This window comes from Diabrotica virgifera, chromosome 2 (genome assembly GCF_917563875.1).
Source record: "Diabrotica virgifera virgifera chromosome 2, PGI_DIABVI_V3a".
Classification (NCBI taxonomy): Eukaryota; Metazoa; Arthropoda; class Insecta; order Coleoptera; family Chrysomelidae; genus Diabrotica; species Diabrotica virgifera.
In genome coordinates, this window is record NC_065444.1 from 172,458,783 (window position 1) to 172,486,564 (window position 27,782).

The 27,782-nt window shown below is 34.0% G+C and overlaps 1 protein-coding gene and 1 long non-coding RNA gene across 13 annotated transcripts in view; one reads left to right on the top strand and one right to left on the bottom strand.

Annotated features, from left to right (window-relative positions):
- LOC114331473 (transient receptor potential cation channel trpm) overlaps positions 1-27,782 on the bottom strand; it is a 1,429,758-nt gene that overhangs the window by 555,085 nt on the left and 846,891 nt on the right. The gene's annotated exons all lie outside the window — the stretch shown is intronic.
- Positions 15,542-17,451, top strand: LOC126879715 (uncharacterized). The gene is made up of 2 exons (XR_007696219.1): positions 15,542-15,973; positions 16,487-17,451. It is a non-coding gene; the product is annotated as an uncharacterized LOC126879715 (long non-coding RNA).

Consider the following 27,782-nt stretch of genomic DNA (forward strand, 5'->3'; position numbering starts at 1 on the left):
AAAGTGCTTTTCGGTCTAATGAGTTCGGTCTACTGCTTTCGGTCTAATGATTTCGGCCTCTTTACAGTAAACCCAGTAAAAGTCCTATTACTCTGGGCTAATTAGCAAAATTCATGGAAAAGTTATTTACCAGCAATTTTATTGCTGGAATCGAATTATAAGATCCTATATATTAATAATATAGGTATGCAAAGTCCGCAGATAGTGTGCTACTTTTTTTATAAACAAAATGGCGGCGACAAATCGTATTTTTTTCAATTATTGCTCTATAACTTTACAACAAAAACAGCTTAATAAAAATTCACCGCAATTAAATTCTGCATAGAGATATGTTTTTCACGATTTGCTCCGACGAAAATTTTCCTCGGAAAATGTGGGTTTTCCTAACAAAAACTCTAATTTGCAAATAAAGTTTTAGGTAAGTAATTATTAATCAATAATTAAATAACTTAGTGACATCAAAGCTTTTTTGGTATAGATTGTAATTCCAGAAGCCGGTAAAAATTAAACGAATATTTTAGCAACAATTCAATTGTTAATTAACAAATTACGATCGCAATAATAAACAAAATAATCATGATACATTGATCAAACTTATAAAGATTATAAAGATGAGATGCTTATTTAATATTTTATCGACAAAATATAAATTTTTCTTTTTTTTTGCATAATCTTTAAATTTTGAAAAAAAAAATAGTTATAATACGCTGGTCTAATTAGTAAAGTACAAAGAAAGGTTATTTACCAGCAATTTAATTGCTGGAATCGAATAATAAGATCCTATATATTATTAATATAGGTATGCAAAGTCCGCATATAGTGTGCTACTTTTTTTATAAACAAAATGGCGCCGACAAATCTTATTTTTTTCAATTATTGCTCTATAACTCCGAAGATTTTAACTTTACACCAAAAACACTCAAATAAAAATTCACCCCAATTTAATTCTGCATAGAGACATGTTTTTCTCGATTTGCTCCGACGAAAATTGTCCTCGGAAAATGTGGGTTTTCCCAACAAAATCTCGAATTTTCAAATAAATTTTTTGGGCCAGTAATTATTTATCAATAATTATATAGCTTGGTGAAATAAAAGCTTTCTTGTTATAGATTATAAATTCAGAAGCCGGTGAAAATAAAACGAATATTTTAGCAACAATTCAATTGTTAATTAACAATTTACAGTCGCAATAACAACCAAAATAATCATGAGACATTGATCAAATTTAGAAAGATTATAAAGGTGTGATGCCTATTTAATATTTTGTCGACAAAATATAAATTTTTCATTTTTTTGCATAATCTTTAAATGTTTAAAAAATTGTTATAAACAAATTAACATTTCTCAGAAATTGTTCATTATATTCTAATTTACAAAAAATACTTAAAATGCGTATTTCATAGGTCTTGAAAATGAATGCTTTAAAAAAATTTTCCAACCATTTGCAAAAAAGTTATGAAACAGCAAAGTAAATATAAGAAAGCTCCGTTGTTTATAATTAGTTTTAATTGTTTCAAAGCTTAAAAGTGAGTCTATGGTACAACCTAATTACTCACAAAGAATGTCAAAAATTACTGCAATGGTTATATTTTAATCAAAGATTAAAAAAACGTTTTTTTGTAATTTTTAGCGCAAACGTAGGCCTGATACAGAGTCGGAGCTAAAATGTTCACTCGAAGCGACTGACACGCAGCATGCATTATTTATTAAAAGTGTACATCACGCGGCCGGTCGTCGCTCCGAGTGAAAATGTTAGGCTACAGTACTGTGTTACTCTACTTTCGCGCGTGTAAATTACAAAAAAATATATTTATAATCTTTAATTAAAATATAACTATTAAACTGATAATCGATATTTTTTTGTAAATAATTAGCTTGTACTTTAAACTCACTTCTACGCTTTGAAAGAATTAAAAAAAAGTATAAACACAGTAGTAATCGTATGATTACTTTGCTGTTTCATAACTTTTTTACAAATGGTTGCAAAAAAGTTTTAAAGCATTCATTTTAAAGATATTTAAAATGCCCATTTTAGCTATTTTTTTAAATTATAATATAATAAAAACTTTCTGAGAAACGTTAATTTGTTTATAACTATTTTTTTTAACATTTAAAGATTATGCAAAAAAATAAAAAATTCATATTTTGTCGACAAAATATTAAATAGGCATCTCATCTTTATAAGATTTCAAAGGTTGATCAGTGTATCATAATTATTTTGGTTATTATTGCGACCGTAAATTATTAATTTACAATTGAATTGTTGCTAAAATATTCGTTTAATTTTCATCAGCTTCTGAAACTATAATCTAAACCAAAAAGGCTTTTAAGTCACCAAATTATTTAATTATTGGTATTACTTATCTAAAACTTTATTTGAAAATTAAAGATTTTGTTGGGAAAACCCGCATTTTCCGAGGAAAATTTTCGTCGAAGCAGATCGGAAAAAACGCGTCTCTATGCAGAATTTAATCATGGTGAATTTTTATTTGAATGTTTTTGTTGTAAAGTTAAAATCTTCGGAGTTCTAGAGCAATAATTGAAAAAAACACGATTTTCGTGCGTCATTTTGTTTATAAAAAAAGTAGCACACTATCTGAGGACTTTGCATACCTATATTATTAATATATAGGATCTTATAATTCGATTCCAGCAATAAAATTGCTGGTAAATAACTTTTCCCAAAAATGGCCTATTCTCCGATAATCAGCCCAGACTATATTAAAAGTCGTACATTATCGAATCGACAGAAAATGTGACAAAATAATCGGAGACGATCAGTTTGGATTCAGAGTCTGCATGGGAACTCTACAGAGGAAGGTTCCCCGTCTGCAGAAGTAGAAATTAGGAGGGTAGTTAGACAGGGATGTGTTCTGTCGCCTCTGCTATTTAATCTTCACTCCGAGTTTCTATTTAAAGAGGCACTGGAGGATTCCAAGGATGGAGTCAAGGCGAACGGCAAAAATTATTATCAACAGGATCAGATACGCCAGTGATGATTGCGGATTCCGACTTAAGTCGGAATCCGCAAGTTCGAACTATACAACTTAATATAGTTCCAAGTATACAATTTGGTATGAAAATAAACATTAAGAAAACCAAAGTGATGTCAATCCGAAGAATCAAAATGTACCTCAAATGTCACACGCTCGGATCGCTCACATGCTCATTATTATTTTACAAAACTGTAAACGGCAGTCATAATCATCCCCATTAAGTTCCTGCACTGTATGCATTTGCGTATTTAAATGTATTTTATATCGATCGAATTTGTTCTTCTTCAAAATTAGTTGAAAACGAGTTCGGTTGATTTCAGGTACATCTGCTACTGTATCTAGGTGAACATGTCCTAATACTGTAACTTCATTAATAGATTCGTTAACTACAGGCCCTTCAGTTTCTCGTTTTTATTACCTACATTCCCAGCTTGGTCAAAAATTTTAACTAACTCCAAAACATTAATTCCTACTGCCCTGTTTGTTTTGATGTTGTTCATTAGAGTGCTGAGCTGTCATATTCGCCCAATTTTCGTTCAGAAAATACAACGAAAATATATACATATACCCTTTCTGAAATGGAATAAACCATTGTAATAAATCTTCAAATACTTACTACAAATTAATATTTACAACTAATATTCACAAGATTATTTCATTCATAGGAGATTCTGACCAATAGAAAGCTACAAAAATAAAAATTAATGTGATTATTTTTTGATGATTTTAACTTCCAATCGTATAGTAAGATATTTGATCACGTGTTTAATTCTGTCCAATCAGATTAAAATTATACTGAGAATTATCTACTGTAGAAAATTACCGATAGAATTTTTTTAAGTAGATTGTTTCTGTTTAATGGCAACCAGTTTCCTAGTTTTGACAACTGTCACATGTAAGAAAATATCTATAATATACGTATTAAAAAATAAGCTTACGAATATCACACGACAGTAAGAATAAATAAGAAAATGATGCTTCATTTTTACTCAAATTTGTTGTCATTGGGTAATAGCCACTCGAGCCCTGCGGGCTCTCGTGTCTATTGCCAGACAACAAATTTTCGAAAAACTGTCGCATTATTTTCAATTTATTCTCACTCTCTTGTGATATTATACCCGATTATTTTTTATTGATTTTAACTTCCAATCGCATAGTAAGATATTTGATCACGTGTTTAATTCTGTCCAATCAGATTAAAATTATACTGAGAATTATCTACTGTAGAAAATTACCGATAGAATGTTTTTAAGTAGATTGCTTCTGTTTAATGGCAACCAGTTTCCTAGTTTTGACAACTGTCACATTTAAGAAAATATCCATAATATACGTATTAAAATAGTACATTATATACCGCGGGACTGAAGTAGTACATTTAATCCTGAAGGTAAAGTTTATGGCCCGACCGCAGGGAGGGCCATAATTTACCTGAAGGATTAAATGTACTTCAGTCGCAAGGTATATACGATACTTTTCGTACTTCCGGTATGATTTTATTAATTATTTCAATAATTTCAATCAGTTTTTTCTCTCTTCAACTCATTTAATAAACTGTCTTTAAAATAAGTTACCATAGTAACATTGCGTTGTGACAGTTATAATTTAGAAACATTGTCATTACTAGTGTCATTGTAAAGAAACATTGTTATTGATAATTATTGGTATCATGAGTTGTAGCAGTTACGCTATTAACTAAATAAATCCCAATAAAATTTCATCAAATACCCCTAAATAAATTCCGTGTGCGACGCCGTCGATCGACTTAAGAACGATATCTCTCTGCTCACGCGCGAAAACCTGGGCGGTCGATTTTGTCGATCCGGCCATCGGGACTTCAGTTTTGGTCAAGACTCAGGGCGAACACGCTGTGTTTTTTTTCTTAAGTGGCGGATTTGGACGAGATTTGGAATAAAAATGGAGCAGATATATCACTAAAATGAAGGAACATTAAGACCATCTTTTTTGGAATAGCGATAATATCAAAACTCAATTTATCTTTGGTTTTTTTTACATAAAAGAAGTTTAAGGCCAGCGTGTTTCGTCTGTCCAAGTAAGTAAACTGTTGATATATTTCTCATTATTTTTCGTGGTAATGCATCATTGTAGTTAAGTTCATATATAATCCATATTATAATAATGATATTCATTTCCATTTACAAAGGAACAATCAATCAAGGCCACAGGGTTTTAGTGTTAAATTTAAATTCCAAATTGTAGATCATATTATCCTTTAAATATTTGAAAAGAACATTAAAGGTCAAGTTTTTCTAGTGTCCAAACCTAAATTCTAATATCTTTTATACCTTATCGTGACGTTTTTACTTAAGTTTTTATCTGTGATTTATAAAAAGTTTTAACGAGTATCTATACAGTCTATCTGTCACGCCCATCTAATGCGCACGTCCCTGTCATGTCTGAATTGAAGTAAACTTCAGAAATTTTGACATGACATATGGATACCTAACCTACCTAATATTTGATGTTTTTGTTTGGGCCTGTTCAATATGTACTGCTACTGTTATTGTAATACATAAATAACTAAATTTAATAAACTTTATTGTAGATTCCGCCACTTAGACACTTAGTGACTTAGTCACTTAGTTACGTCGTAACTTAGTCACTTTGCATTCCTTTGCATAATTTATGTCACTTGAAGTATGTACCAGTAACTGTTAGCAACTTTGCCATGGTTTACCCATAGAGCTCGCTGTTTCGTTGGAGAAAACCAGTACCTGACTTCACAACATTTAGGATTTTTCAGTAGGACTTGCCCACCACAGCATCCAACCAGTTTATCGTGCCAAAAGGACTCTCCTATGGACTTCATCTTGAATTCTTAAATAGGAACTGTGGTGAAAGATAAGTTTGTTTACTTTTATTATTTATATATTTTGGGTACTCTATAGTTGCTTGCACTGTAAACTGTTTGTATGCATACAATCGAGTGGAACTAGGTACATATTTTCGTGACAGATAGGGTTTTCAGGTCTTTGTTTTGTTCCATATTATAAATAGTAGTTTTTTCTAATTAAGTAAGTCTTGTTTAATAATAATCATAAATAATTGTAGCTTAAAATTTGATAGGGAATCGGGGGTAAAATTTTGTCGAGCTTTTAAAATAGGGAATATGTCTAGTGGGTTTTTACATTGTATATTAAGAGTCTGACCAGCTCATTTATATAAGTCAATTGTATAATAATTAGTATTTTTGCTAGATGAGATACTTAATTTTTGGTAACCGTAGCGTTCTTGTCGTGTACGTATCTCACTAGACGAGTTCAATTTAGGAAATATTACTAACTTTTAGTTGTAAGAACTTTGTGCTATTCACACGGACTTTTTGCTTTTGGATTTTCTACTAATACATTTACTTAGCGCAGTGTGTAGTGGTTAATTGTAAGTTAGTGGCTGTTTGGTCCTGTTTGACCGTTTCACCACCCACTACCACTGTTATTGTGTTTTGATTTATATATTACATTGTCAATATATGTATAATAGAGTTATTGTTAATATATTTGTTATTAGAAAGGTTGATGTTTTATTTCAGTCTGTATTACCAGTATATAATATAGCAAGACACGGTTAGTATTTAGTATTTTGTATGTCAGGTGGTTGTAACCAGTGTCATAGAGTTCCTGTTGTTCGTTACTTCAAAAATCTCGAACCTGTCCAACTTCTTGGTTCTGAGAGCTGAGTTGTTCGTTCGAGTTGGCGCCCTTTGTTCTTCTTCTTTCTTTGTTGTATCTCGATATTATTTTATCTCTAGCATTCTGATCTATTTTTCTTCCATTTTTGTGTTTGCAGGTCTCATTTTCTTTCTAGTTACTATCATTTCATTATCAATTTTTTTTCTCATATCTCCAAAGCCAATATTCGGTGTATAGAAGCTAGCCCAAATACCCACTTGAGATTTAGTGTCTCTCTGCCCATTTAATTTGTCCTTCTGAGCTAAGCCCCTCTTCTTGTCGTCTTAAATCTCTTATCATTTATTTTTCCCCATATTTCGTCAGTTCTTCTTTTTCTTTAAAAATCTCTATACCCAGAGTATAGAGGTTTCAATTGGCTAGACCCAACGTGTGGCTTCTTTTACATTTTTGGCTTTGAAAATATCTCATTTTACTTTTGGTTTTATCTTGGTGGTTTCAGTGATTGTGTTTTTAGATTTTGATTCGAATGTTCACTTTGGTACTTCAAATTTTTTTTGGACGTGTCTTATATCTATATCTTGAATAAACTTGTTTTGCTATAGTATACTGTGTTGACTGAATAAATTTATTTGTTTTGATTGGTTAAATATTTATTTTGGATTAATAATAAATTAAATTTAAATTAAAAATTTAAATATCTTGAATTTAAAGATTTCACATATTTTTACAAGTCCGGAGTAGCATTAAAAGTGAATCACTACCTTGAATTAAAAGTTTTTTTCGATTTTAGGTTTATCGGAAGTTGTAGCAGTACATTTCAACGGATTTCACGACTGGACCAAACAAATAAACATTACTGGTATAGGTATCCACTCACAACATTAACTTGAGGACAGAGAGTAAGTTACACTTTACCTACTTACATTTTATCTCATTCTCGTGTTTACTTCCCAGTTGTTTATAATGGCATCGTTTAAGGTGGAATATCTGTTAACTCCTGAATTAGACTATGAATTGGGGATTCGTCAGTTGACTGATCCATCTTTAACTTCGGATGATGCTAAGATGGTCGTGTTGAGAGGTGCGTTGAAACAAGCTTCAGCAAATAGGAGTTATGCTGTTCTGTCAGCTTCTCATCTTAATTTTGTTGATGAGGTCCGTGAAATAGAAGTCACTATTGCAGATCTAAAGGCTCAAATTAGTTCTTTTGTTGGCTCCGATAGTGATGTCGTATATGGTCGCTTGACTTCCCGTTTAGGTCATGTTTCAGGTAGGGTTCATTTGTTAGAGTCAGTAAATGAGGAAGAGGATGCCATCAAGAAGTCTCTGAACTTCAAGATACTTAATCTGGAAGGCGAACTTGAGTATAAAGTAGTTCCACAGGCTCACTCCACTCCTCATAACCCAAGTGTTTCAGTAAATTCCTTCCCTTTCTTTAAGTCGGCTCCTATTTATAAATGGGGCGTACATTTTTCTGGTGGCTCTAATGAAAATGTTGTTGGTTTCTTGGAGAAAGTAGAGTGTCTGCGTCTAGCACGTGGGAATAGCGAAGAGGAGTGATTTTCGTCAGCAGGTGACTTGTTTAAGGATTCAGCTCTTACTTGGTACCTCAATAACCGAGGTAGTTTTACTTCATGGCAACAGTTAGTTGCCAAACTGAAATCAGATTTTCTTCCTTATAACTATGACGACAACTTACTGGACGAAATTAAATCTCGTAAACAGGCTCCCCAGGAGAAAGTCACCATCTTTATCAATGAAGTTGTTAGTTTGTGTAACCGTCTGGAAGTTCCTCTTTCTGAGTCCCATATAGTAAGAATTATTAGGAAAAATTTGTTGCCGTCTTATCATCCGAGTCTGGCACTCACTGACATTCTCTCGATTGCTGATCTTACAGAAAAATGTAAGAGGTTAGAAGAAGTTTTGTCATGGTCTTCTGAACCTATATCTAGTGTCCCAAGTCGGTCAAATTTCAGAAATCAGGAATCAACCTTTTCTGATAGGCAAAATTATTCTCGGTCTGGTAATATCTCTACTTTTAATTCGAAGATTACCTGTTGGAATTGTCTTCGGTCCAAACATCGGTATTTTGAATGTTCTGAACCTAGACGTCTGTTTTGTTATGGGTGTGGATGTCAAGGTGTACGTAAGAGTGAATGTGAATTCTGTTCGGGAAATGACAGAAGGGGTGACTCCCACTCCTCATCAAAATACAGGGAACACTCTAGAAAATCCTCAAGACCTAGAAATCAGTTTCTCGAGTCAGGAGGTCCATGCCCAAACCACTCAAATATCCCAACCCCCACCGAAAGACAAAAGACCACAGAACGGCAGATACCAACCGAAAAGAGGACGTTAGTCGATCATGTCCTTTGTGATTCTTCTGTAGTTTCTCCAAGTAGTACCTTATCTTCTTTTATTGATGTTGACATTAATTCATTATTAGTTCGAAAAAACAAGGATAATCGTCCATACCTTGAAATATCTATCTTAGGACATTCTTGTTTAGCTTTACTGGACACAGGGTCCAATATCTCTATTTTAGGTTCTCTAGGTCTGGAATTTCTCCAGAATTCTAATGTTAAGATAGGAATGGATGAGAGTTTGCAAGTGACTACAGCTGATGGTCAAGTCCAACCAATTTTAGGTCAGTTTACCACTGAGATTTCTGTTAGTTCATGTAAAAGGATGATTACGTTTTTTGTTATACCTTCTGTTAAGAATTCAGTTATCCTAGGGATGGATTTTCTGAAAACTTTTAATAGTGAATTGAATTTTTCTGAATTTTCTTTATCTGTCTCTTCTTTTAATAACTCTTGTGTTGATGCAGTTAAAGATATGAGTAGACTCAATGCTCAGGAGTTAGAGCAGTTGAATAATGTCATCAAATCATTCTCTTCTATCTCTTCGAAGAATCAGTTAGGCAGAACTCATCTCATCGAACATCACATTGATGTGGGTTCGTCTAAGCCCTTCAGACAATACCAGTATCCATTGCCTCAAGCCTGGAATGAGAGCTTAGTTAAGGAGGTGGATGAAATGCTTAAGCTTGGTATTATCGAGCGGAGCTCGTCTAGCTTTTGTAGTCCCTTATGGATGACAAAGAAGAAGGATGGGACTTTTCGTGTCTGTTTTGACGGACGTAAACTTAACAGCATTACGATGAATAGGGATGCCTATCCTATACCTCGTATAGATATCATCCTCACTAAGCTACAAAATGCTAAATACATTTCATCCATCGACCTAAAGAAGGCATTCCTACAGATTCCATTAAGCGAAGAGAGTAAGAAGCTTACTGCCTTTGCAGTAAGTGGCAAAGGATTGTACCAGTTTACTACAATGCCTTTTGGTCTGGTGTCTGCTCCCCAGACTATGTGTAGATTAATGGATTTGGTAATAGGTCCTGCTTTAGATCCCTATTGTCAATATTACCTTGATGATATTCTAGTCATTACTCCTGATTTCGACACTCATATCTCTGTATTGCAACAGTTGTTTCAGCGTCTCAAAGATGCAAATTTGACTATTAACTTAGATAAAAGCAGCTTTTGTCGTGACTCTATTAAGTTTTTAGGATATGTTGTTGATTCTCACGGCCTACATACTGACCCTGACAAAGTGTCAGCTATTCGTGATTTTCCTGTGCCTAAGAATACCACCCAGGTTCGTCGATTGTTAGGAATGGTGGGTTACTATAAAAAGTTTGTTAAGTCTTATTCTACCTTGTTGTCCCCTATTACTGACTTACTTCAAAATAGGAAAAAGGGACAAAATATTGTGTGGACTCCTGAAGCTAATGAAGCTTTCATTAAAATCAAGGAGGCTCTCACCAACTCCCCAGTTATGGTAGCCCCAGATTTCACTAAGCCTTTCTATTTAATGACTGATTGTTCAAACACAGCATCTGGTGGTGTACTCTATCAAATTGTTGATGGAGAAGAACACCCTATAGCCTACACCAGCAGGAAATTAAATAAAGCCCAGAAAAATTATACGACAACTGAAAAAGAGTTGTTAGCCATAATTACGGGTATTGAGCATTTCAGATATTTTCTTGAAGGTCGTTCGTTTACGGTCATAACTGACCATAGTAGTTTGGTGTGGCTACAGAGTATGAAGAACCCATCTCCTCGTTTGGCTAGGTGGATTTTAAAATTGGCACAATATGATTATAAAATTGTTCATCGTAAAGCTGCAGGTGTAGTAGTCGCTGATGCACTATCTAGAACTTTTGATATTAATTTGTTAGATTTATCTACTTTACAACCAGATGATTGGTATCGAAAAATGTTGTATGATGTTCAGAATGTTCCAGGTAAATTTCCTGATTTTAAAGTTGAGCACGGTGTTTTATATAAACATGTTTTAAGTTCTATGGATGCCCTCACGGGAATGTCTGAGTGGAAGATAGTAGTTCCAACCCCAAACAGAGCAGAGGTTTTGGCCACTTTTCATGACCATCCTACTGCAGCGCATTTTGGCTTCTACAAAACTTTCTGTCGTATATCTGAACTGTATTACTGGCCCAAGATGCGTCAGACTATTCGTAGTTATCTCGCTCGATGCAAAATTTGTGCTACGTGTAAGTCGACAAATCTTCCCCAACCAGGTTTAATGGGTAATTATCGACGGATTGATTTTCCATTCCAACTTATATCTTTGGATCTTATTGGTCCTTATCCTAGGTCGTATAAAGGTGCTCAATATGCCTTAGTAGTTGTTGATTACTTTACAAAATTTCCTTTGGTTCATACGATGTCTAAAGCAACTACTTCAGCAATTATCAAGTATCTGGAGAATGAAGTTTTCTTAATCTATGGTGTTCCACAGATCGTGTCATGCGACAATGGGCCCCAGTTCACAGCCAAGGCTTTTCGTGATCTCATGTCTAAATACAACGTACAAAAGATCTGGTACAATGCTAACTATCATCCTCAAATTAATCATACTGAAAGAGTAAACAAATCAATCGTGACTGCTTTAAGATCGTATTCTTTTCCTGATCAGAGAGCTTGGGATACTCATATCCACTCTATAGTACAAGCTATCAGGACTTCTTCTCACGAAATAACCAAATGTCCTCCATCGTACTTAATGTTTGGTCGTCATGTTCCTCTTTCTGGTGATTACTTTGGTAAGATTTCCGATAATGCCACTAATTTTCCTGCAATATCAGATAAGCTACACCGTTTAGAAGATCTTCAGCATCTTCCTGATATCTATGTGGATGTTCGCAAACGTTTAAAGGCATCTTATGATAGAAATAAGTGCCGTTATGATCTGAGAAAGCGAGCCTTATCGTTCAGAGTTGGAGATTCCGTTTTGAAGAAAAATTTTGTCAAATCAGATAAAGTGAATTTCCAATCTGCCAAGCTGTGTCAAAAATACATACCTTGCACTGTTATTAAGGTTATCTCTCCTTTGATCTATGAGTTGAAGGAAACCTCCACTGGCAGGAAACTAGGCAGGTTTCATGTCAAAGATTTACTTGAGGATAAGACTGTAGGTCCACATAACTTGTCTGATAATTCTGATGGTTCATCTTCAGATGAAGATTAAATTGTGAGGGCCAGTTTGTTATTTATAATCTGTTTATCTATTTTGTTTACCTGGTTAATTTCTGTTTGTTGTGCTTTTTTTTCTTATTTTATCTTATCTTAATGTTGGTTAATATCTTAGTTTATGAACTTGTTCATTTTCTTGGTGGCAATATATTTTTTTTAGAAAGCATATCATAGGAGTACAGGATGGAAAATGGGAATTTTCCCCATCTTGAATTCTGGGTTAAATGAGTATTTATAGGGATACTTAGGAAATACTGTTAAAACATTTTCTTTGAGTTATGGCTTTGCATGGTTCAAGCGCGCGGACCATGCCCATAAAGCTTATGTATTCACTTAACTGTGTCAGGGTTTAGCGTGGGTTCAGGACTGATCACCCTGGGCTTGTGCATTTCACTTGGCTCAGAAATCTATTAATATCTATAAGTTGTTCCTAGAGTGTCTCTTAGGTTGAAATTAGAATGTGTCATATATAATTGGATCGTTCTGATATTCAGCTGTAAGTAAGTCTGTTTAACTTGGTTGTCATCTCCTATGCTGTTATCTTTTAGATGATTGGAGTTTTAACATATCTTATTACTTTAAGTTTGGTTACCTGTCTCTACCACTTGCTTGGATTAGTGGATGTGAGTATGCGAGTTACCTTATTTGTCTCCCTACTGAGCATTATGTTAGTAGATGTTCTTCTACCTTAAATATGAAAAGGTAGATATGAGTTTATCTTTACCTTTACCTGAAGTGAGTTTATCTTTACCTTTAGTTTGAGTTTATCTAGTACCTTTACCTTGATGCATTTATCTTTATCTTGAGTTTACCTCGTACCTTTACCTTGACGAGTTTATCTCTTATCTATATCTTGATTGAATGTATATCTTATCTTTATCTTGATTATTATAAAGTCCTAAGAATCTGTCCTTCTCTGTGCTTGTCGTGAGTAAAGAATTGGACCACGTCGATAGTACAGTTTAGGTATTACAGTTAGGATTTTTATTACCTTTTACCTTTTAGCATACCCTATACCATGAGTATAGTGGGCTTGCTAGTATCTTTACCTATATTGTGTCTTCCTATCACTGCCCAAGAGAGTAGAGGTTAAGGATTATCTTTTACCTTGCTTTTTAGTTGTTGTTGATATCCGGAACCATATCATATAGGTTTAGCTTTGTAGCAATGTAGTTTCAACTAGTCCTGATGAATTAGTCCCTCATTGAACTCTCGGGTGATTAATAGAATTTGTTCGCTCTAGTGTCAATGTTGGGTAGAGTTAATAGGATTTGTTTTAGTTTGATTGTTGTGAATGGTTCTGGTAATATTGTGTTAGGGGTTGTTAATAAACGCCTGTAATTTAGTTTTAATGATGGTTTATTAACACATGAGAATGTAGATAGTAAGTAGTGTTAAGAGTTAACTTACTCTATAAGGTTGTATAATTATATTTAGAATGTAAGCGATTAACGCGTAATTGTTTGTTTTTTTTCTTCAATCTTTGGTTTTACTAAATTAAAATTATCGCGTTGAATAACTTATGTCGGTCAGTTACCTATGTCGGTTAGTTACATATCCCTTCTATGTTTTATACTTTCTGCAAATATGATTAAATATATCTCGCGTGGCCTTTATACTGTCTGTATGACTTCGTTCCTGATTTTTGTTCCGCCTCCTCAGCAAATAGTATGGCTGTTGAGCCTACCATAATTATGGTTTTATACCACCACGTTTCTCCTTTACTGTGTCCATCCTCGGGTTCGCCCTAGCGTTAGTTCGCTCAGGAAAACTTAAAAAAAAAGGAATCCTTTGGGAGTTTTCCTTTTTTTTTTGCTGGAGATGAGGGAGAATGTAGCAGTTACGCTATTAACTAAATAAATCCCAATAAAATTTCATCAAATACCCCTAAATAAATTCCGTGTGCGACGCCGTCGATCGACTTAAGAACGATATCTCTCTGCTCACGCGCGAAAACCTGGGCGGTCGATTTTGTCGATCCGGCCATCGGGACTTCAGTTTTGGTCAAGACTCAGGGCGAACACGCTGTGTTTTTTTTCTTAAGTGGCGGATTTGGACGAGATTTGGAATAAAAATGGAGCAGATATATCACTAAAATGAAGGAACATTAAGACCATCTTTTTTGGAATAGCGATAATATCAAAACTCAATTTATCTTTGGTTTTTTTTACATAAAAGAAGTTTAAGGCCAGCGTGTTTCGTCTGTCCAAGTAAGTAAACTGTTGATATATTTCTCATTATTTTTCGTGGTAATGCATCATTGTAGTTAAGTTCATATATAATCCATATTATAATAATGATATTCATTTCCATTTACAAAGGAACAATCAATCAAGGCCACAGGGTTTTAGTGTTAAATTTAAATTCCAAATTGTAGATCATATTATCCTTTAAATATTTGAAAAGAACATTAAAGGTCAAGTTTTTCTAGTGTCCAAACCTAAATTCTAATATCTTTTATACCTTATCGTGACGTTTTTACTTAAGTTTTTATCTGTGATTTATAAAAAGTTTTAACGAGTATCTATACAGTCTATCTGTCACGCCCATCTAATGCGCACGTCCCTGTCATGTCTGAATTGAAGTAAACTTCAGAAATGACAGGGACGTGCGCATTAGATGGGCGTGACAGATAGACTGTATAGATACTCGTTAAAACTTTTTATAAATCACAGATAAAAACTTAAGTAAAAACGTCACGATAAGGTATAAAAGATATTAGAATTTAGGTTTGGACACTAGAAAAACTTGACCTTTAATGTTCTTTTCAAATATTTAAAGGATAATATGATCTACAATTTGGAATTTAAATTTAACACTAAAACCCTGTGGCCTTGATTGATTGTTCCTTTGTAAATGGAAATGAATATCATTATTATAATATGGATTATATATGAACTTAACTACAATGATGCATTACCACGAAAAATAATGAGAAATATATCAACAGTTTACTTACTTGGACAGACGAAACACGCTGGCCTTAAACTTCTTTTATGTAAAAAAAACCAAAGATAAATTGAGTTTTGATATTATCGCTATTCCAAAAAAGATGGTCTTAATGTTCCTTCATTTTAGTGATATATCTGCTCCATTTTTATTCCAAATCTCGTCCAAATCCGCCACTTAAGAAAAAAAACACAGCGTGTTCGCCCTGAGTCTTGACCAAAACTGAAGTCCCGATGGCCGGATCGACAAAATCGACCGCCCAGGTTTTCGCGCGTGAGCAGAGAGATATCGTTCTTAAGTCGATCGACGGCGTCGCACACGGAATTTATTTAGGGGTATTTGATGAAATTTTATTGGGATTTATTTAGTTAATAGCGTAACTGCTACATTCTCCCTCATCTCCAGCAAAAAAAAGGGAGAATGAGATGAGGGAGAATGTAGCAGTTACGCTATTAACTAAATAAATCCCAATAAAATTTCATCAAATACCCCTAAATAAATTCCGTGTGCGACGCCGTCGATCGACTTAAGAACGATATCTCTCTGCTCACGCGCGAAAACCTGGGCGGTCGATTTTGTCGATCCGGCCATCGGGACTTCAGTTTTGGTCAAGACTCAGGGCGAACACGCTGTGTTTTTTTTCTTAAGTGGCGGATTTGGACGAGATTTGGAATAAAAATGGAGCAGATATATCACTAAAATGAAGGAACATTAAGACCATCTTTTTTGGAATAGCGATAATATCAAAACTCAATTTATCTTTGGTTTTTTTTACATAAAAGAAGTTTAAGGCCAGCGTGTTTCGTCTGTCCAAGTAAGTAAACTGTTGATATATTTCTCATTATTTTTCGTGGTAATGCATCATTGTAGTTAAGTTCATATATAATCCATATTATAATAATGATATTCATTTCCATTTACAAAGGAACAATCAATCAAGGCCACAGGGTTTTAGTGTTAAATTTAAATTCCAAATTGTAGATCATATTATCCTTTAAATATTTGAAAAGAACATTAAAGGTCAAGTTTTTCTAGTGTCCAAACCTAAATTCTAATATCTTTTATACCTTATCGTGACGTTTTTACTTAAGTTTTTATCTGTGATTTATAAAAAGTTTTAACGAGTATCTATACAGTCTATCTGTCACGCCCATCTAATGCGCACGTCCCTGTCATGTCTGAATTGAAGTAAACTTCAGAAATTTTGACATGACATATGGATACCTAACCTACCTAATATTTGATGTTTTTGTTTGGGCCTGTTCAATATGTACTGCTACTGTTATTGTAATACATAAATAACTAAATTTAATAAACTTTATTGTAGATTCCGCCACTTAGACACTTAGTGACTTAGTCACTTAGTTACGTCGTAACTTAGTCACTTTGCATTCCTTTGCATAATTTATGTCACTTGAAGTATGTACCAGTAACTGTTAGCAACTTTGCCATGGTTTACCCATAGAGCTCGCTGTTTCGTTGGAGAAAACCAGTACCTGACTTCACAACATTTAGGATTTTTCAGTAGGACTTGCCCACCACAGCATCCAACCAGTTTATCGTGCCAAAAGGACTCTCCTATGGACTTCATCTTGAATTCTTAAATAGGAACTGTGGTGAAAGATAAGTTTGTTTACTTTTATTATTTATATATTTTGGGTACTCTATAGTTGCTTGCACTGTAAACTGTTTGTATGCATACAATCGAGTGGAACTAGGTACATATTTTCGTGACAGATAGGGTTTTCAGGTCTTTGTTTTGTTCCATATTATAAATAGTAGTTTTTTCTAATTAAGTAAGTCTTGTTTAATAATAATCATAAATAATTGTAGCTTAAAATTTGATAGGGAATCGGGGGTAAAATTTTGTCGAGCTTTTAAAATAGGGAATATGTCTAGTGGGTTTTTACATTGTATATTAAGAGTCTGACCAGCTCATTTATATAAGTCAATTGTATAATAATTAGTATTTTTGCTAGATGAGATACTTAATTTTTGGTAACCGTAGCGTTCTTGTCGTGTACGTATCTCACTAGACGAGTTCAATTTAGGAAATATTACTAACTTTTAGTTGTAAGAACTTTGTGCTATTCACACGGACTTTTTGCTTTTGGATTTTCTACTAATACATTTACTTAGCGCAGTGTGTAGTGGTTAATTGTAAGTTAGTGGCTGTTTGGTCCTGTTTGACCGTTTCACCACCCACTACCACTGTTATTGTGTTTTGATTTATATATTACATTGTCAATATATGTATAATAGAGTTATTGTTAATATATTTGTTATTAGAAAGGTTGATGTTTTATTTCAGTCTGTATTACCAGTATATAATATAGCAAGACACGGTTAGTATTTAGTATTTTGTATGTCAGGTGGTTGTAACCAGTGTCATAGAGTTCCTGTTGTTCGTTACTTCAAAAATCTCGAACCTGTCCAACTTCTTGGTTCTGAGAGCTGAGTTGTTCGTTCGAGTTGGCGCCCTTTGTTCTTCTTCTTTCTTTGTTGTATCTCGATATTATTTTATCTCTAGCATTCTGATCTATTTTTCTTCCATTTTTGTGTTTGCAGGTCTCATTTTCTTTCTAGTTACTATCATTTCATTATCAATTTTTTTTCTCATATCTCCAAAGCCAATATTCGGTGTATAGAAGCTAGCCCAAATACCCACTTGAGATTTAGTGTCTCTCTGCCCATTTAATTTGTCCTTCTGAGCTAAGCCCCTCTTCTTGTCGTCTTAAATCTCTTATCATTTATTTTTCCCCATATTTCGTCAGTTCTTCTTTTTCTTTAAAAATCTCTATACCCAGAGTATAGAGGTTTCAGAGTGAAGAAGGTGTATCTGATATTGATAAAAGAGCAGCCGAAGTAGGTGAAGAATTGTTACCACCGAAATCTAGAAAACTATACGAGCAGCAGTACGATGCTTTTAAAAAGTGGTGCCGCTTAAAAAATGTGAGACAACCTACTGAAAATGCGCTGTTAGTCTACTTCGATGATAAATCAAAAGCGGTTTGTGCCTCAACTCAATGTTTGGTACAATTCCACGGCAAATAGCAGCTTTCTTGAAATTAGAAAATGCGACGTCTTATACGGGACATTGTTTTAGACGCACATCTGCGTCTTTGTTAGCTGATTCGGGAGCAACAATAGACGTGCTGAAGAGACATGGAGGATGGAAATCCTCCAACGTGGCCGAGGGATATATTGAATCGTCTATTAAAAATAAACAAAAAATTTCAGATAAAATATTTGGTCAAGTCGCCGATTCGTCCACTATAGTTATGCCACAGTCCTCATTCTCGCTTCCTGTTTCCGCAGGATCTTCGAAACAAACACCAGTTCAATATGAAAAGGACCTATCTGTTACTCGTCAGTTACCTGCTGCATTAACCCAGGAAAGACTGGTCAATATGACGAACTGTCACAATATTAATTTGAATATTAACGTTAATTACCATTCTAATTAATTATATTTTTCAATAAAATATCCCTTAAATTCGTTTGTTTGTGATTTAATCGTTCCGGGAGTTTCGTCAATATTTAATCCCGGAGGGATTAAATGTGACACTTTAGTACCTGTCACAAGGGAGTGAAGTTGTCACTTTAGGCCCGGAAGTACGAAAAATAATCATACGAATATCACACGACAGTAAGAATAAACAAGAAAATAATGCTTTATTTTTACTCAAATTTGTTGTTATTGGCCAATAGCCACTCGAGCCCTGCGGGCTCTCGTGTCTATTGCCAGACAACAAATTTTCGAAAAACTGTCGCAATATTTTCAATTTATTCTCACTCTCTTTTGATATTATACCCGATAATTTTTGATAATATCCCGTTGTCAAGTATATTACGTCAGATGCCCTTCGTTGCTACGAAAAAATACATTCAGTGACATTAATAACAATTAATGTTTTAAAAGTTATAAAAGTGATGACTTTCAACCGTCAAATGTTTATAACAACTGTGTGTTTAATTGTACTAATTTGTACTTACATAAATAAATTACAATAAAATTTTGGTTTTGAACAGTTTTATTCATGAAATAATCGCAGCAAATTGCACTCGATCTCTAAAATTATTATCGAATTTTTGCCCTCGTGACACTTTGACATAATTTCACTCCCATTCGGGGCGTGAAATTAAAACTGTCAAAGTGTCACTCGGGAAAAATTCGATAATTTTAGAGCTCTTGTGCAATTACTACTGATAATACTCTACCTTCATGTTCTATATTTGTTTAAATATAATATATGTATATGTTCTATATATGTTTAATGTAAAATACCATTTACTTAGTGTGACAAATAAGACAAAAAGAACAAAAGCTGTGCGAAGAAAGAAATTAAAATCGTAACCATCGGCACACTGAATCAAGTAATTAGGTAGGTAAATATAATTTAAAGTTTATTAGTCTTTTTAAATTAATAAACCAAAGTCTTGGACCGGATATTAAAATTTCAAGACCAAGACTAATTAACTATTTTGATGGGAAATAAGCCACAATTAAATTGAAAAAATAATTTTATTAACGTTTCGACGCCCAAATCGGATGTCGTTGTCAAAATACTACTATATACATATTATTTTAAAATTATTTTTTCAATTTAATTGTAACATCTTTCCCAACAAAATAGTTAATTATAAAAATGCCACAAGGAAATAATTTCAAAACAACCAAGACTAATACAGAGAATTGCAAGAACTTTAAAACGATATCTTATTTGACCTCCATTGCCTTTAAAAATGTTGGGGTGATTCTTACTCTGACATAGGGGTAAAAGTAAAATAATCGAAAATACAGGAAAAAGGTGTCCCGTTTTAATCAAAAGTCGTGTCGCTGGATTTTATTACTGATAAATAATGCTTCTGTTTCGTTTTCGTCCGGGCACCCTGTATTTTGCCGATGTCTCCAAAAGTATTTAATTTTATTTGATAATTAACTTATAAAACTTACATTTCGTTCTAGAAAACAATATATCTTGTTAGGACTATGCCATCCATTTCGTTTCTCTCAGTAGACCAATTTTGCTAACACGAATTCATTTGCAACGCCTTCAAAGTAATTCGATTCGCTTAATTAAAAGGACCGACAAATAAAATTAATGTTTGTTTTTGTCTTCTCGAAAGACCCTATGAGAATCGTCCACGTAGATATATCTAAGAAGAGTTTTAACGGCATTAAAAGTTCCTACAAACTATTCAGATTTTTACAAATACAATGAGTTTTACTAAACGTCGAACCTGAAATAAATAATATGATTAAAAAGTTTCATGTTTCGAAATACATTTTTAACCGGAATGGGACGTTTCAACGAAGCTGGTTCATCGCCGCCGGTTCATCGCCGCCAGTTCATCGCCAGTCCATTTCATCGCCGTCCGTTTCATCGCCAGTTAGTCAGTTGTTTTTGATTATGGGAGATGACACGACACGACGTTAAATTCAGTTCAAAACTTATGACAATTAAAAAGATAATAGTTATTTATGTACCAAGTCAGTAAAGTGGCTCTTTATCGAACGAGTCTGATATTATGAACCGAGCAAGCCTAGCGAGCGAGGCGAATAACAGACGAGTTCGATAAAGAGTCTTTACTGACGTGGTGCATACAAAATTTTATCGCCAATCATAAAAAACATTAACACTTACTTAATTACATCCTAATGAAAAAAGAGTGTGTGTACTTGGTACGCACGTAAGACGTTATACTTATATTATTATGATTTCAACGAAATAAATATTTATTCAGTCAGTAGCCATGGCTGGAGAAGCACGTTCAAATAACACTGCCGATATCAGTAGTAATATAGTTTGCAGAAAATGTAAATCTAAAGTAGTTTCACCGGTAAAGTGTATAATATGTGATAGCTGTTATCATCCCAGTTGTGCCAAAAAACTGGAGTTACAAATTTTTGACAAAGTTTTTACTAAATGTTGTGAAAAAACCGAAGATAAAGCAAACGGCGACTGTGATGACAAATTTTTCGATGCCATCGAAAACTTAGCTGCGTCGACAGAAAATAAGGTAGATATACACATCTTTAAATATATTATCAAACAAAAAGATCTCTTAATATCAGAACTAAAGGAAAAAATATTCCTATTAAATACCCAAATTGACTCATTAAAACAATTAGAAACAAAACAAGTTCCGGAAAAAACTGACTATTCTTTATTTAAAAAATCTAAACACAAAGCTGATAACAATAAACAAGTCTTCAATTCACCAGAGTCAACAATAGGCCAGGAGAAATATAAGGAAAACAATTCAATTAGCGCTAAAGATGTCAGCGAAGCCATAAACCGAGCGCAAAATATAATACCTGCATCTAGCCGAACCGAAAAGACTGGAGATGCCAACATGCAAATAAGCAGTCCTACTGATTGGCACAAAGTGACTTACAAAAAAAGAACACCCAAAAAAAACTTATTAGTGGGTAACTATTCTGGAAATTCTAATGTAGAAGGAGTGGATCAAACAGTTGCTTTACACGTATTTAATCTGAAACCGCAAACATCTGCAGAAGACCTTCAATCATTTTTATCAAAAAACCTGCCAGAAGCCAGCTGCTCAGCTCTTCCATCTCGTCGTCCTGATATATATTCTTCTTTCAAAGTGGAAATCTCGAAAGAAAACTACAATAAGGCGTGGGATGCCTCGATTTGGCCAAACAAAGCCTGTATACGAAATTTTTTTCAATTGAGGAAAAAGAAAGAGCAAATCGAGTAGAAGTATCTATCGACAATGAAACGAAACATACGGCAATTTTTAAAATTATACAGTTAAATACAGCGTCTATTAGAAACAAACTTGAAAGGTTGGAAATTCTGCTTGACCAAGAAAATCCCATTGTCGTCAGTATTGCGGAGCACTGGTGTAAGCAGGATGAAATATCTCTAATGGTAACTCCGGGTTACGATCTTGTAACCAGTTATTGTCGACCTATCCATGAGCATGGCGGATCAGTTCTGTATGTGAAATGTGGGTATGAATATCAGATCATCAATGTGTGCCAGTTCGCTGTGGAGATGCATTATGAGTGCAGTGCGGTAAAAATAATGTTTTGTGAAAGAAAAGTTGCAGTCATCAGTATCTACAGGCCTCCCAGTGGAGACTTTTATTTGTTTTTGAAGCAGTTTTCCTATACGATTGAACTCTGTAATAGGTATGTTGACGATATTTTTATTTGTGGTGACTCAAACATTGATTATTTAGAAAATAGTTTATTTAAAATTCTTTTTAACGATGTTCTAATGAGCTACAATCTTAGCATAACCTCTATGGTTCCCACAAGGGTAGCGACAAATTGTTTGAACCAAACTTCTATCAGTAAGATTGACTATATTTTAACCAATACAGCTAATATACTTCAATGCAATTCTAATGTTTTTGAAGCGCATTTAAGTGACCATAGAGCAATCAGTTTGGAATTTGTAGTAGACATTAATAGTAGCTGTACTAAATCCAATGACCAGCCTAATTATAAATATTTTAGAGACTTGTCTGACAACAACCTTAAACAAATTTCTTCTGTGCTATCTGTAACTGACTTTGACGATATTTATTTAACCGATAATGTTGATAAATCCTTTGAAAATTTTATAAGTAGTTTAATATATGTATTAGATTATTGCTGTCCAGTAAAACGGTATAATATCAGTAAGCAGACTTGCAATAAAAAATGGATTACTCCGGAAGTTAAGCAGTCTAGTGTTCATTTAACAAATGCTTACTGGCTTAATAAGGAACTAAAAGATGCCAATTCTCTTGCAAATTATAACAAAATTAAGAAAGACCACGCGGAACTATTACAAAAATCTAAATTAAAATTCCATGATCAATTGATAAATAATTCAAGTAATAAAAATAAGACTGTATGGAATCTTGTTAACAAGGAAACTGGCAGGAAGTCTATCCAAAAAAACATAGCATTAAATATAGATGGTGAAAGTTGTACTGATTCTAAGCAGTTGTCTGAAGTTTTTTGTGATTATTTTGCTACAGTAACCGAAGAGAAACTGTCAAATCATTTTGGGAATTCTCGATCTAATAGTTGCATATCTTCTACTATTCTTAAAAACAGTTTCTTCTTTAGACCTGTTGTTGGTAATGAGGTAATGAATGTGATCAATAATTTAAAAAATAAAAAAAGTACTGGACTTGATTCTATCTCGATACGAGTATTAAAGGCTATGTCATCTGATATAATAAACCACATTGCATATTTGATAAATTTATCAATAGGTAAAGGAGTCTTTCCAAGTATTCTAAAAAAAGCAATCGTTATTCCTATTTACAAAAAAGACGATCCGGAAGACATTTCAAATTATAGACCTATTTCCTTATTGTGTGTACTTTCCAAAGTATTTGAGAGAATTGTGTATAACCGTATGTCTGAGTTTTTGGGTAGATTTAAAATTGTAAGTGATTGTCAACATGGCTTCCGTACCGGTAGATCCACTCAGTCTGCTGCCTGCAGATTTTGTGAAAGGGTCTACAGATCTTTGGATGCAGGTGAATATGTGGCAGGTCTCTTTTTTGATCTAACCCGTGCCTTTGATTGTCTTGATAGTCGTTTTGTTAGCAATAAACTGTATAATATTGGTTTTAGAGGCATATTTTTAGATTGGCTAATCAATTATCTATCAGATAGGATCATTTCTGTTAAAATCAATGAAGCTATTTCGGAGGAACGTTTTATTAATCTGGGAGTTCCACAGGGCTCTGTATTAGGACCCCTGATTTTTTTGTTGTTTATTAACGATGCATCTAACCAGTTTGATATTTTGGACTTGACGTTATTTGCAGATGATACTTCTCTTGTGGTCTCAGCACAGACCTATGAGAAATTGGCATCTACTTGCAATAGTTTTTTAGCTCGGTTTAATGACTGGTGTCGATCTAATAACCTAATTTTAAATGTAGACAAAACAAAAGTAATATATTTTAATAACTTAAATTCTGTTAATCCTGTACTACATCTAAGTTTTAACAATGTACTACTGGATTCCTCAAATCATACTAAATTTTTAGGTATCCATCTCGACTCAAAATTAAAATGGTCAGTTCACATAGACATGCTCAGTAAGTCCCTTAATAAGTCGTACTATGCATTATCCCGTATTAAAAATATTATGCCCATCTCTGCGCTTTTAAATGTATACTATAGCCTTGTTTATAGTAGACTTTGTTACAACATAGTTTTATGGGGGAATGCAGTCAACAGTGACAGAATATTTATAACACAAAAACGTATAATACGAAAAATGTTTGGAATTAGACCTCTTGAGAGCTGTAAGCCCATATTTATTAAGAATAATATTTTAAGTTTTCCATGTATTTATATCTTCAGAATGTTACTATATGCTGTTGATAATATTCATATGTATGACAGAAATTCTAGTTTCCACAATTATTCGACACGAGGTGGCGACTTGCTGAGGGTACCTGGTCATAGATCGAGTAAATTTGAAATGTCAGTAAAGTATATGAGCATTAGATTGTTTAACGTTTTACCAAAAAAATATAGAACAATGAATAAATATTTATTTAAGAAATCCATTAAAAGCTTATTGCTTACCAAATGTTATTATACTGTGGAAGAGTTTGTTTCGGACAGAAATATTACCTAAATGTTATCAATTCTATCTACCTTAAAATGTTTATAAAATTTATAAATGTATTAATTTTATTGTTTGTTTGTTTGTAAAACTAATGACATGTCCTATACATTGTACATATGTCTTAAAGGATGAATAAATATTATTATTATTATTATTATTAAATATATTTACAGTTAATCAGTATTTTTATTTAAATATTAAACCAATTTTAACACTTAAAATAAAATACCAAAAATTAAAAATACCGTTAATAGTTACGTTATGTTTATGAAGTGTAGCCTCCCGAGCAGCGCAGTTGCTTTTCCCTTGATGAATAGTAGAAAATCTAAATAAATATAAAATCAATGGGAAAATCCCAATAGTTGGCTGTATACCATAGTTTAAAAAAAAACCTATACAGAAGTAAAAACTTCAAATTGTATTTTGGTATAAAATAATTTATTTAAAACTTCTAAAAGTCATCCACATGGATTGCAAAACGTTTTCGTTCTGAACAGAACATCTTCAGTGCATTCCGCAAAGTAGTTGTAACTAGCACACCAATGAAGGTGGTAACTTCATAATATATGGCTTACATTATACCTTTTGATAAAATATTGTGACTACAAGTCGATGTTACAAGATTAAAATATGTATGTGCCTAAAGAGCAACATGCTTTCCTGCTCGAAAAAACTAGGTACTTGCCATTTGAATTAGCACAGACCAACTGTGCTAATTTGGTAACACTGACATTTGGAATTCCACTCAAATGTCATGTGTGTTCTACTCTACGGATGTGAAACCTGGAAAGTGTCAAAAACCTTTACAGACAAACTGCAGGTCTTTGTTAATAAAAAATTTCTACGAAGAATTGTTCGTATTTTGTGGCCAAACATCATCAGAAACGAAAATATACTACAGCTTGACCAAACAAAAGAGGGTAGAAAATGAAATAAAGTCCAGAAAGTGGGGTTGGATCGGTCACACACTCCGAAAAAATAGCTTCAGTGTAAAAGGTCACGCACATCAATGTTTCAATAGCAAAGCAAAAGGTTTGATGGTAAGGTTGCTGGCAGGGGCGATTTCTCCATTGGTTCACTTGTGCAATGAACATCCCATAAAAGTTCATTAAAATACAAATCTCATAAATATTAAAACATCATTAATATTTTTTTAATCGCATAGAACCATTAAAATATAACTTTATAAATCATATTTATTTGCTCTACGCCGCTGGATGCAAGTGGCAAGTGCAGATACTTATGCTCTGGTGCAGAATTCAAATTGAACCAGCCAGTACTAACCTACCCCTTTAGTTAGAAAGAGAAATCTTAAAATCGGTGAAAAAGCATTTCGCCTATCTAAAACGGTAAGGATTTGTGCAGTGCACCCAGAGACCAGTGGAGGACCATTTCGGTTCACAGTTTGGAATTTTCTGTTGTGGGTTCTAGTTAAATACGGTTGAATCTTAAATACAATATTAATAGTTTTATGAAGGAGCCTTATTCAGTTGATTTTATAAAAGAAAATGCAAATAGTTTTGAAAATCGACTTCTTATAAAAAGAATGGTCCACCTCGGCCGGAGATAAACTTGGTTTACATACAAGAATGTGCTATAAAAAAACAAAAAGTTTAAAAGTTGCTTTAAAGTTGAAATATATAAAAAAACTTCTTGGTTGTGTGGCTGTGATGAACTACATTCTTTGTTTTGTTTTCCATGTAGTCTAAGAGCTGGGAGCGGATTTTGTGCGTGATAAGTAATATGAAAAAACTATACGGGGATATGTTGAATTAGTTGTGTACATGACTTTCACCAACGGCCGGAAACCAGAGTTGGGGCTCAGGGTAGTTATAAGGGGTCAAAGTCGCGGATTTTATTATTTTTTTTATGACGCTCATGATCGAGATAGTGCACCAAAATTTGGAAATAAGTAGGTCATGACGTACCTAAGTAAAATCTCTAGGGGCTCAACGCTGCGTGGCCGACAAAGGGGTGGGGGTAGGGGTGAATATAAAAAATATAACGGGTTTTTTGCGACGTTCGTGATTGAGATAGTACACCAAAATTTGGGTATAAGTAGACCATGACATAATTAATTAAAATCCCCAGAGCCGGAAACCAGAGTGGGGAAGGAAGGTAGTTATAAGGGGTCAAAGTTCCGTTTTTTATTATTTTTTTTGTGACGCTCATGATTGAGATAGCGAGCCAAAATTTGGGAATAAGTAGGTCATGACCTAACTAAGTAAAATCTCCAGGAGTGCAACGCTGCGTGGTCGACAAAGGGGTGGGGCAGGGGTGAATATAAAAAAATGCAAGGAGTTTTTTGCGACGTTCGTGATTGAGATAGTGCACCAAAATTTGGAAATAAGTAGACCATGACATAAGTAATTAATATCTCCAGAGGCGGAAACCATAGTGGCGGACGAGGGTAGTTATAAGGGGTAAAAGTCGCGGTTTTATTATTTTTTTTTTGTGGCGCTCATGATGGAGATAGTGCATCAAAATTTGGGAGTAAGTAGGTTATGACCTAACTAAGTAAAATCTTCAGGGGCGGAACGCTGCTTGGGGTACAAATGGGTGGTAGGCAGGGGTGAGTATAAAAATATATAGGGGTTTTTGCGACGTTCGTGATTGAGATAGTGCACCAAAATTTGGAAATAAGTAGACCATGACATAACTGATTAATATCCCCAGAGGCGGGAACCGGAGTGGCGGACGAAGGTAGTTATAAGGGGTAAAATCGCGGTGTTATTATTTTTTTGTGGCGCTCATGATGGAGATAGTGCACCAAAATTTGGGAGTAAGTAGGTTATGACGTAACTAAGTAAAATCTTCAGGGGCGGAACGCTGCTTTGGGTACAAAGGGGTGGTAGGCAGGGGTGAGTATAAAAATATATGGGGGTTTTTTTGCCGTTCGTGATCGAGATAGTGCACCAAAATTTGGGAATAAGTAGATCATGACATTACTAAGTAAAATCTCCAGGGGTGGAACGCTGCGTGGGGGACAAATGTTGTGCC